This window comes from Lepidochelys kempii, chromosome 10 (assembly GCF_965140265.1).
Source record: "Lepidochelys kempii isolate rLepKem1 chromosome 10, rLepKem1.hap2, whole genome shotgun sequence".
NCBI lineage: Eukaryota > Metazoa > Chordata > Testudines > Cheloniidae > Lepidochelys > Lepidochelys kempii.
Window position 1 is genome coordinate 78,325,765 of NC_133265.1, and position 12,849 is coordinate 78,338,613.

Consider the following 12,849-nt stretch of genomic DNA (forward strand, 5'->3'; position numbering starts at 1 on the left):
AATTCGGGACAATTTGTGGCTTTATAATGAGAATTTGAAATTACAGTCAAACAATAGCAGAAGAAAATTCACCCCTAGTTAAAAGCCTATTCCCATTTGGAGGCTACTTTTGTACCTCAGTTCTAGCTTGTTATAAACTGGATTTCGTGGAAATCTCAGCCAAGAATTAGGACATTTTTTTCCCTTTCCCATAGGGTGTAGGAGCCAGAAACCGTCTACATTCCTGGAAGCCCAAGACACAGAGGGTTTTTAAAATGTTCATTTTCCAGCTGAGCTTCCCACTAAGCCAGAGGAGTTTAAGCACTCTGTATGCTATGCACATTCCCGTTTATCTGGAAAGAGGATTATGAATCAGGAGCTAGTCACAATGTAGAAACATATTCACATTCAATGAGGTTGGAACAGCTCCTTAAGAGGCTCCCTTGCTTGGATGTACAGATTTTGTGCTTAAACCCCTAGGTCTGAAACCTACAGAAGGAAGATTGTGCTTTGAGGGCTGCTAATATCTGTGTAATATAGAAATCTGATAGAAGGAAGTCAGGAGACTTTCTCCCATGCACTGATTTGGGTTGAATAGAAATTAAAAGTGATCATTTCTGCCTAGGCTAATGATCTGTCCTGTACTCGCGCCAGACCACAGTTCAATGTATATTTCCCCCCTTCCATGATTTTCAGAGCTGTTGAGCACTCAGTCTCTGAAATATTTCCCTCAACACGCCATCAATGAATTACCACTTACAGTATATAGATCTTTCAACCATAAACACAGTCAAATACAATTACTCAGCCTTAATTACATATTTATGATCTATAATCGTGTAACCAGAGGGGGAATAAAACCCTAGATTAATTCACTTGCATACATCACCTAGACAACAATTAAGGGAAAATCCAATCTCACTTGCTGCAAAGTTTTTAGCCAAGCTACAGTATGAGAGGTGAAGCAAGAGTTAGTTGCACGCACAGCATCCTTGAACTAAGGAATTTACAGCCCTTTAGTAGAAGAAATAAGAGTTGCAGCTTACCAAAGTCTCCTGTATGCTACTTCTGAGTTGAGCTACGGTACAGTACAAGCGATCTCAGCAGCTTGAAGCCACTGGGGTCTCTTATATAGCACAGCGTGTAGCTTAGGAGGTGGCACTGAGCCACAGAACTCAGAGGAAACCAAATAGAAGAGTGAGGAAACCACAGTCTGAGTAATCCCTTAACAAGGTGATTGCATATTCCAACTTTCTGCAAAATAATGCAAGCCAACGGCAGACTGGGGAGTTGCAGTGCCCAAATGGAGATAAGTAACCGGAGAGAGCAAAGGGGCTGACAAAGGACAGAGAAACTGCACTGGAGAGCAAGTATGTAGTTTAGTACTGGAGTATTGTTTCTTCATTACTTACACCATGTCCGGAGGTGTAATCAGAGCCTCATTGAACAGGATGACAGATAAGAGGGGGAGAGAGATGACTGTTTTCGATTTTACTTGTGGAAGAGGTTTAGATACTAGGCTTGTGGGGGCCAAATAAGAACCCTGATAAATAGATAGCTCCCTGCCTTGAAGAGCTTACACTTTAAAATTTAGATGTCATAACACAAGAGCATAGGATCAGACAGGGCCATTTACATAACATTATGTGGTGACATAAGCCCCAACTCTGCAATGAGCGCTAATGGGAATAGCCCTATGCCCATTCAGAGCTCATCACAGAACTGAGACCTTGATTAGTTGACATGCACTTCTTGGAGAGCAACCTTTTTGGGTTATTTTTGGGGTAGGGCGGGATAATGGTGGGGAGAAGTTTGTTTACTATTTTCTGTTTAATTCCGCTCAGTTCTTTTCTTTCTTCCGCGGCTCTGCAGTGGCCCTGGGTTTCAGGAGGGATTTAACGAGGTGAGTGTGCTGGGCTGGCAAAGAGATTTTGAGAGAGAGTTGCAGGCATACTGGGTGGCAAGGCAGAAGGGGCAGAGACGTTTGTTAGAGAAAGAGATGAAGGGGAAATTGAGGCTGGAAGGAGGAACACACCAAAGGAGACCAAGATGTTGGCAGAAGCTGAGTGATGAAGTAGGGAAAGAAGAAGTGAGACTACTAAGCACTGAGGATGGGTGGAGACTAAAGATAATATGGGGATGGCCCACTATCCAAACGAATACTTTGTCTCATTTTTAATAAGAATAATGAGGAGCCTGGGGACAGTAGCAGAGAGGACATGGAAGTAGAAATTACCATATCTGAGGTGGAAGTCGAATACCTCAATGGGACCAAATCGGGGGGGGGGAGGGAAGAGGGGAGCAAATAATCTCTATCCAAGAATATTAAAGGAATTGGCACATGAAATTGCAAGCCCAATAGCAAGGATTTTTAATGAATCCCTAAACTCAGGGGTTGTGCCCTATGACTGGAAAATTGCAACTGTAGAACCTATATTTAAGAAAGGAAAAAAAAGTGATCCAGGAAAGCATGGGCCCATTAGTTTGACCTCAATTGTATGCAAGGTCTTGGAACAAACGTTGAAAGAGAAAGTAGTTAAGGACATAGAGGTAAATGATCACTGGAATAAAATACAGCATGGTTTTACAAAAGGTAGATCGTGCCAGACCAAGCTGATTTCTTATTTTGAGATGAAAACTGAGTTTTTAGACAAAAGAATCACAGTGGATCTAATCTACCTGGATTTCAGTTAGTCATTTCCTACAGTACCACATGGGAAATTATTAGTTAAATTGGAGAAGACAGGGATTAATCAGAGAATCAAAAAGTGGGTCAGGAACTGGTTAAAGGGGAGACTACAACAGGCCACCCTGAGAGGTGAACAGGTAGGCTGGAGGGAGGTTACTAGTGTTGTTCCTCAGGGATCGGTCTTGGGACCTGTGATGGGGTATACAGACCCCACACTGGGACAGAAGGGGCTAAAGGACAGTATTGAGCCCAGTTAGACCTGCCCCTCCAAGGGAGCAACTCAGCTCTGGAGACTGGGGATGAGTGCAGGCCTAGCCCGCAGGCTCCTGCTCCGTCTACTATATCAGCGGTTCTCAAACTGTGGGTTGAGACCCCAAAGTGAGTCATGAGTTCCTTTTAATGGGGTCACCAGTGCTGGTTAGACTCTCTGGGGCCCAGGGCAGAAAGCCAAAACTTGAAGGCTTCAACCCCACGCGGCGGGACTTGAGCTTCAGCAGAGTCAGCGTTAGATTCACTGGTGCCCAGGGCTGAAGCCGAAGCCTGAGCAACTTAGCTTCAGAGGGCCCCCTGTGGCATGAGGCCTGGACAATTGCCCTGCTTGCCACTCCCTGACGCCAGGCCTAAGAGTAGGAATAGGCTCAGCATGGAGAAAAACCTAATGGTTGCTGTCACTTCACTGCCTCCCAGAATGACAAGGCTCACAAGTGAAAACCAGGCTCAAGTATCACACTGAAATGTGAGTACAATATTCATATTCCAATTGATTTATTTGATAATTATAGGGTAAAAATGAGAACATCAGCACTTTTCCAGTAATAGTGAGCTGTGACACTTCTGTATTTTGATGTCTGATTTTGTAAGCGAGTAGTTTTTAAATGAGATGAAACTTGGGGTACACAAGACAAATCAGACTCCTGAAAGGGGCACAGTAGCCTGGAAAGGTTGAGAGCCACTGGGCTAGAGACATGTCTCTGAGTAGTATGCGCTGAGCCCAGTTGGTGCTGACGGTTTGGCTTCCTTTTTATTTTTCCTTATCTGGCACCAGAAGCAGAAGCAATGGTAGGAAGCGACCCAGGGAGGGTAACTCAGAGGGGGCACCCATGCCTCTTCCTGGGGTTGACACTCCTAACCCTCCTAGGGCCCTGGGTTGTAGCTCAGTGGAACGCGTGGACCCAGGGTCTCCAACCACTGTCCCACAGTTGAGTGGACACTAACCACTAGGCCACCCAGCCCTCTGAGGACCCTACTACTGGACCAGTGTTACTGAACATTTTCATTCATGACCTTGGCGCAAAAAGTGATACTAATACAATTTGTGGATGACACAAGGTTGGGAAGTATGCCAATATAGAGATTATCGTACAATATCATACAAGACCTTGAAAACTAGAGTAGTAGAAATGAGATGAAATTTAATAGTGCAAAGTGCATTCACTTAGGGACTACCAAGAATTTTTGCTATAAACTGGGGAGGCATCAGTTGGAAGTGACAGAGGAGGAGAACGACCTGGGTGCGCTGGTCGATCACAAGACAACTATGAGCTGCCAATGTGATGCAGCTGTGGAAAAGACAAATGCAGTCCTAGGATGCATCAGGCGAGGTATTTCCAGTAGAGACAGGGAAGTGTTAGTACCATTATACAAGGCAGTGGTGAGACCTCATTTGGAATACGGTGTGCCATTCTGGTCTCCTATGTTTAAGAAAGACGAATTCAAACTTGAACAGGTGCCAAGAAGGATGATCAGAGAAATGGAGAACATTCCTTACCAGAGGAGACTTAAGGAGCTTGGCTTGTGTAGCCTAACCACATGAAGGCTAAGGAGAGATATGATTGCTTTCTATAAATACATCACAGGAATAATCACAGGGGAAGGAGAGGAAGAGTTATTTACATTAAGGGCCAGTGCTGGCACAAATGGCTATAAACTGGCCATCAATAAGGTTAGGCTTGAAATTAGACAAAGGTTTCTAACCATCAGAAGAGTGAAGTTCTGGAACAGCCTTCAAAGGGGAGCAGTGCGGGCAAAAAACCTGACTTGTTTCAAGACTGAGCTTGATAAGTTTATGGAGGGTATGGTATGATGGGACTGCCTACAAAGGCATGTGGCCCATCCATGATTGTTAGCAGCAAATATCGGCCACAGCTGGAGATGGGACACTGGATGGGGAGGGCTCTGAGAATTCTTTCCCAGGTGTGTGGCTGGTGGATTCTTTGTTACTGGAAGTCTTAAAATCAAGATATGAGGACCTCAGTAATTCAGCCAGAGGTTAGGGATCTATTACAGGAGTGGGTGGTCTTTGGCCTGTGACATTCAGGAGGTCAGACTAGAGGATCATGATGGTCCCTTCTGATGTTAAAGTCTATGAGTCTCTGAGAAGTAGGGTTTGAAAGCAAGGACAAGGCATTCCAACTTGATACACAGAGCCATGGAGGGAGCAAATGGAGGACTTTAAAAAAGGTTTCCTAACTAGTCGAGGGATTGTCATTTAGTCTAAACAGATTGTTCCTTCCATCACAAGCACGCTACTGTTGGTCCTCAGCTAATTCTAGCAAACTGGGGCCTGGTTCTGATGTCAGAGGGAGTTACTGATATCCTGTGGGGTGGTGAAGAATTGGGCCCCTCGAATGTTGGTTCCACTTTAAATTTATTGTCCCATATGTCCAAGTTCAACAGTAATCGTTTCAAAGTTAGGCAAAAAAAAGTGACTGTCTCACATCCCCTTATCACCTGTGCCTGCCAGTTTGTTTAAAATGATCCCCTTTAAACTATGTGGGTCTTGGATCCTCAGGAGCCAATAGCCGAAGTGCAGGCAAATTCTTTCAAATGTTTGTTTTAATTTGAGTATGAAGGAGAAAATGAGGTTTGGAAGGGTTGTTAAATTGAGTTCTGCCCACTTTCTAATCCTTCTCATTCCTGCTGGCAGACGGACCAAAACAAACTGAAAATGTTTGTGGCGTTGTCATATAAACAACTGATCTCTAATTACACTTACTCAGATTTTATGTTTACAGTGTAAAAGAACAAAACCAATGAGCTCACCAAAAGCTATTATAATAGCAAAGAAACAGTTTATCATTTTTACAGAGCAAATATTTGTAATAAAAATAATCATATAAAGTGAGTACTGTACACTTTGTATTCTGTGTTGTAATTTAAATCAATATATTTTAAATATAGGAAAAACATCCAAAATAGTTAATAAATTTCAATTGGTGTTCTATTGTTTAAACTGCGATTAATTGCGATTAATATTTTTGTTAATCGCGTGAGTTAACTGCAATTAATCGACAGCCCGAGTTTAATTAACTTTGTTGTTAAATGACATGAATCTTCTGTTCACATGCAGATATTCTGGTAATAATCAGCAATGGAAGGAGTTAGAGGAAAAGTACACATGTTTAAGAGGGTTTTGGAAGAATGTACTTGTGTGAAATTCCTTAGTGAGGCAGTGGCTTCCCAAATTGAGCTGAACTGTTTTATTTACTCTCTCAAGCTGGATTTTTACCTAATAATGTTGAATGCCATATTTTGTAGCATGCTGAGCTTGAGCCTGACAGGTATTTCTCCGCAGGGAGTTCAGCTTCTTTCCACTAGCCAAATATGGAAGATATAATCAGTTCTCCGGCTTGGCAGGGAGATGTTGCTTTGCTACCGTGCATCCTCGGAGTTGTAAGCTACACAGCCAGACAAGAGCTGAGTATTTCTAATGTGTGATGAGCTGATAACAAACATGATATATGGCTCTCCCTGGGCCTGTCCAATTTGGTTTATCCTCACATTTTCCACGACTGCTACGATGTCTATATAATAATGCACTGTATTTGTATGTCTGCCCGTCTTCCAACAGGTTTTATGTGTTCTCTGCCATAAGTAATGGCAGAGCAGTGTATGAGTGTGTAGGATCGTGTCACCATGTAGTGGTTAACTTCTATTAAGGTACAGTTGTCTCTAATGTGTGCCATGTCGCCTTCCAGTGGCTGAAGTCTACTGAGGACATAAAATTTGTAAATATATTATTACTACATATACATGATTCTTGTGGGTTACAATTCATTAATTTCTAATGTTGTAGTTCTTGAGGCTGTGTGAGAGAGACTATTTGTGATATAAGATAGGTTTTAGCTTCCACTGTTCCCTTTTTTTGTGTGAGGGATACTTGGGAATTTTCTTAGTCAAATACCTTCTCTGTGTTTAAGTGTGCAGACTAACCCATTTTTAGTGGACACGGATCTGAACAGCCAAATACTGCTGAACTTTGGGCTCCAGATCTCATTCCAGAGCCAAGTGTCAGACTATATCTTCAGTGGTCCAAATAAGAGCCCCTAATCAGGACAACACCCAAACTTTGAACAATTTCGGTTCTAGGTTCTAAATCTGGATCTGAACTCGCAGTTCAGAATCCCTCCAGAGTTTCTGGTTTCTAGGATTTTCAACCAGCACAAATTTATTCAATATTTAAGACAGAGGAATGTGTTAGAATGAAAAGGACATTTTTTCATCCTCTTTTTTTTTTCCCCTTAATGCTTTTCACCTGTTAAATTTAAAGCTGGAATTAATTGAAACTTCATCTCTTCCTGAATTAGCATTCAGTCCCTCTTGAGGCTAAAGGGATGATTCATCCAGTGGTACTTAGAGATTGTCTAGGGCTTTAGCGGCTTGTCTGCTCAGCTACCATGCCAGGTCGTCTGCTCTTCTTCACTCTCCTTCCCGTTTGCTACTGTGGATTAACTCTCAGGAGGCTGTGTGGTTTCTTACACAGTTACTTCTATGATTTGATATAGGGAATGTAACTAATTGTAAAACAATAGCATATTTATCTGAATTTTGCTTGATAAATTTTGCTTGATAAATTCTCCAACAGTGACCAGTACCAGAGCTTCAGGGGGAGTGTATAGAACAGGGCAATTTTAGAGAGACCCACCCTTGTTTTCCCCACCCAGCTTCTGGCAATCAGAGGTTTAGGATCACCCCAAGCATAGGGTTACATCCCTGACCATTTTAGCTAATACCCATTGATGGATCTATTATCTAGTTCTTTTTTTAACCCAATTATACTTTTGGCTATCACAACATCTCAAGGCAATGAGTCTGCTAATCTAAACCTTATTCTTTTCTATTCTGGTTCTTATGCTGCACTCATAACCATGGTATCTGAGCACCTACTCTTGTTTTCCTGGCTCCATTCCCATTCACACTGCCAGCCTACCATAGGGATTTGATGCTAATCTCCCTCTGCTGATGTGTGCATTTCTCTGTAAATTCCTCCCTCCTGCATCTTTATGCAGGAGAATACAGGATTTTAAGTAACAAAGGCCCAGATCCTCACATGTTTCAGCACCCATTGACAGTTAGCCACCTAAATACCTTTGATCTGGGCCTAATTGCCTACTTGGTTCCACAGCAAACACTGTTTTACAATAAAATTAAATCCATTCTAGAACAATGAGCTGGGAGTTCTGATTTCATTTATCACCTGACTCCTTGGAGTTATCCAACCATTCTACAGGGATAACTAATGCCAACTATTTTTTTAAAATCTTGTTTGATACCCCAGCCCCTAGCAATGTTTTCCATGTTATATATTCAGTCTTGGAGATGTCATAGAGTCCCAGGGGCTCACTGTGAGGTTTGAACCATCATCAAACCTTTCACGCACAAAATTATTTTGTGACTTAAAACAAACAATCCTTAAGCTTAAAATCGTGGCCCATCTGCCTAAAATTTTTGGAAAAGATCCAGAAAATGTACTACAGTAGTTTGCTTTTATTGCCCAAAGGAGAATTTACAGGCTGTGACTAGGAGTCAAGGAATGACCAGACATTTCCCACTGGAAGGATTTGGTTATGAGTTAAACTGTGGACCATGGTTAAATGCTATTCAGTTTTACATACATCATTTATGTAACAGATGTAAAAGCTACCTCTGAAGTGTTAAAACCACTGTGGGAGTTTGAGAATCTGTGGCTGGTGAAAGATTAGTTTTAAGCTACAACTATAATTCTGGGAAGCTTTGCCTAAAATGTCAAGCAAATTAGGAATTAAAGTTCTAAGAAAAAAAACATGGTCCCTGGGGATCTCAGGAAGCATGTTCCATATCAATGTTTCCAAAACAAAATACGGCAGGATAGTTATAACAAAACAAGCAGGGGAGGATGGTCTCTGTCTCATTGCTGACTTCTCAATGTGTTGTAATGCACCATGCCATGGATTAAAAGCAGGTTCCTGAAAACAAAAATATGAGGGCAACACTTTTTCTTAGCCACTATGTGTGAAATATTCATCTGGAACCACAGAAAAGTACAGTCACCGTTGTTGTGGGTTTTTTTGTGATATATATTGATTGTTGTCGCCCATAGGAGCCCTAGTCATCGACCAGTACCTGTGGTATTAATTTAGATGGAATATGTGAGCTAAAGGTTTTAACATAACCCAGGGGCATACAGAGACCTCAGCCTGCTTGGTAACATGGCAAACACCCCATTAAAAATCCTTTAAACCTTTTATGAAAGATAAAGAAAAGAAGGAAAATCACTTAAAGTATTTGAAATGCAAACTATTAAATAAGGCTTTCATTTTAACAACATCCCTTGTTCCATTTTTCTTTAGCTGGTAAGAGTCCTTAGAAGGGAAAAAAAACCTTGTTTGTCAGTCTCTTAGATGGTATCAATGATGGTAATAACTGATGGTAAGAGAAGAAGTTAGTTGAGATGGGCTGGACCTGTTGTTGTTAACATCCAATCCCATTTCATCCCAGGTGGTGTTTGGGATTCAGCTGGAGCCAGTAGAAATAGCAGTGTCATCTGGGTCCCTCTCTCTGGCCTGGTCTGCTCAGCCATCTCTCAGCATCAGGTTGATGAAGGCCTGGCATTCCAGAAAATGGTGGGAGAGGCAGCCATAATGGTGAAGCCAAAGTCTTTCTTTAAGGACCCACAAAGGGAATGGTGGGCAGAATAGCTTATCCCCTCATGGTTTTGCCCACCAATTAGGGTTCACGGTTTTCTGGTTCCATACTTTTCTTGTTTACCAAGCATGATTTTAACACAGTCCTTGAATTATATCAGTAGAGCTTTGTGTTTGGACTCTTTCCATGTTGGCGTCTCCCTATCGTGCCTTTTCCCATCAACGTTTGTTGTTATAGGTCACTGTGATATCTTATGAACTTTCATGTACTTCTTATAAGTTTAGCTCATAATTAGGGTAAAGTTGTAGGCCCAATTATCACAACAGCCTTCACAGTGTTAGGCATTGTAACACAGAACGAAAAGATGATCTCCTACTCCAGGAACTTACAGTCTAAGTATAAAACATGAGACAACAGGTGGATACATACAGACAGATGGGGGAACACAAAGAAATAATGCGACAATACTGGTGAGCATGATAGGCAGTGGTCTATTGGCTGGGGTTCTTGTTTTCACCTCAGACTGGGTTTATTGAAAGGTTTGTGACCCTTTGAAGCACATCTGGTGCCAGTTTTTGAGGAAATGCAGGTTATGTTGTGTTTTCATATTGATACTGGGGAAAATTTGAGGTTTTGATGCAAAACCATGTGAAAATTTGGTGGCTTCAACTTGCAGTTGTTTCTCTTAGAGATGTTTAGGTTTCTTCAAATGTAAATTAACAGTGAAACTTGAGGGAGTAGAAAGTGAATGCCACACAGAAGAAGAAGAAGAAACTGTCTGTGGAAATCTCTGGCAAGCAAAGTGGCCAAGATTCTCCTAGCTCTGCTAAGTAATATCAGGCCATACTCATCCCTGGTGTATCTCCACAGTCTTCTGTGGAGTTATGCCAGTGCTGAATTTGGTGCATTGACTCCAATAAGTATCTCCTTGGCATAATGGAGCAGATACTCGGCTGGTACAAATAGACTTCAATGGAGCAATTCCAAGTATTGCACTGGTTGAGGTTATGGCCCAGTGCATCTCAACAGTTGGCTCTTTCAGAGGGTTAAGGTGTCTCCCCACAGAATGGAGTTATTCCTGAGTCTATACTGGGAAATATAATGTTCATGCACAGATCCTGATTTTCAAACATCAACAAGCCAGCTCGCATCAGACCAAAGAAAGATCTCTGGACCTGATTCTGCTTCACTGGTGTCAATGGAGCTTTGCTGCTGAGTCCCATGGGAGTAGAACCGAGGGCTTCCAAACAATCACATTTGAAAAGTTAGCATCTTTTTTTCCTAAGTGGAATAACAATTTTAGGCTGGGAAAGGGCTCTTTTGTTTTGACTGATTCTCCAGAAAGGCAAAGAAAAAGGGTTTTAATTTAATTTTGGGGCTGAAGCTTGTCAGCCACATTTCAGCCAGGAGAGGGTGTTTATATTCAGGTTAGAAGGACTTTGGAAAAAACAACGGATTTAACAGGAATAATAATGCTCTCAATGTCCTGCCCAGCAGCCTTCTTTGCCCCCTTCCACATGAGGAACGACATCCTTTAGCCCTTACTCACATGAGTAGAACCCTGGTCCAAATTTTGCTCCACCCAAGCAACTCAAATTTGCAGGAAGGCTAAAAGAAATGAATGAATTTCCTGTGTACGTTCCCTGTGCAAGATATTCATTGTTCCTAGTAGGTGTTAAGGTTGCTGAATGGAGCATGCAAGTTGTTTCATACTTTGACTTTACGCAAAGATTGTACACATATTTTGCTTCATCTACTCATGGTTGGAATGCATTGGTGTCTTTACAAGGTGGTGAAGCACTTGTCTAACACTCAATGGTCAGCTCATGCTGACCCAGTGAAGGATCCATGTGATGTCTGTGAAGGGATTCAAGCAACTCTTGATTCTTTGGCCAGTGATAACCTACCATCAGCCAAGAGAAACCATGCATGATGCTCAAAATCTCCATAAAAAATGGGCACCCTGGAGACAGTATTTGTAACCATTCTTTGGCATGATATTCTCATCTGGTTCAGTGAAACAGGCAAGACTATATAAAAAGGAGATGTGAATTTGTCTGTTGTTGTCATCATCGTCCAATCTTTGAAGTCATATACACAAGATCTGAGAGACCAGTTTGATGAATATGAATACAAGGCAAAGGCAGAAGGTCCAGAGGCTGATTACAGTAACAGTAAAACAATGAAGTTGTTGCCTAAGTCACTTTGAAAGAGCTGCTAGTAATGCGGTTCTTCAAGGAAGCCAAAAGTTCATAATTGAAAAAAGATTGAAACCAATCAGCAACTCATGGATTAAGATGAGGCAAGTTATACAAAGACATCAATGGGCAATTTGTTTTCTTTATGAAAGCAAAGGATATGAATACTGAGGAAATCGCAAAGTAGCGGGCGAAGCTTGCCTCTCTTTACTACAAAATGACTTTGGCAAAGCAGACCTTATTTCTGAATATCAGCATTTCAAGCATGATATCTCAGCAGAAGGAGAAGAATCAGTGTCCATGTCAAGCCTTCATTTGGAAGTAAAGACTGACAAGCTGGATTCCACATTCAATTCACTAACACTGAAATTGCTTTGTGAATTTCCTTGTCTGTGAGTGTAACAAACTGCAGTGGTGAATGGTCATTTTCAGATTTGAAGCTGATAAAAAACGACTACATCTGTCATAGGCTACAGCCAAGATTGAATTCTCTATCTACGGTGAATATTGAGTCCAATGTGCTTCAGGAAATTGAATTTTCAGATGTCATTCTTGACTTTGCTGCCCACACATCCAGAAAACAATGTTTTAAAATCAGGAAAATAAGTGTAAAACTTTTTCTATTACCACTAGCATAGAACCATAGGTTAAAATGAACCACAAGGGTCATCTAATCTAATCAGATGCCCAGATGCAGGATTTGTAGTTCTTGGAATTGCCTAAAGTCATCCAGAGGCAAAGAGGATGTTCTCGCCACTGCCTCATCTGGGGGAGAGCTATGTTGTGTTTTGGCTCACAATAAAATTTAGAGACAAGATTTACTATTTATTTCCTACTGTAATATGGCAGGGGCCCCCAATTTACACTGGGTCCAGGAGCCTCTGAAATTATTAAGAAGGCAGTACACAGGGCCTCCATGGCTAGCTGGCCATTTCTGGGCTCCAAGGACTTGTCCAGCTAAGATGTGACTAGTGCAAAACTGATTTAGCTCACATGACCCTTTCTTAGGTGACTAGACTATATTTGGTAAACCAATATTGTCTCCTGTTAAAATTTCCCCTGCCCTGCCAGAAGAGAAGG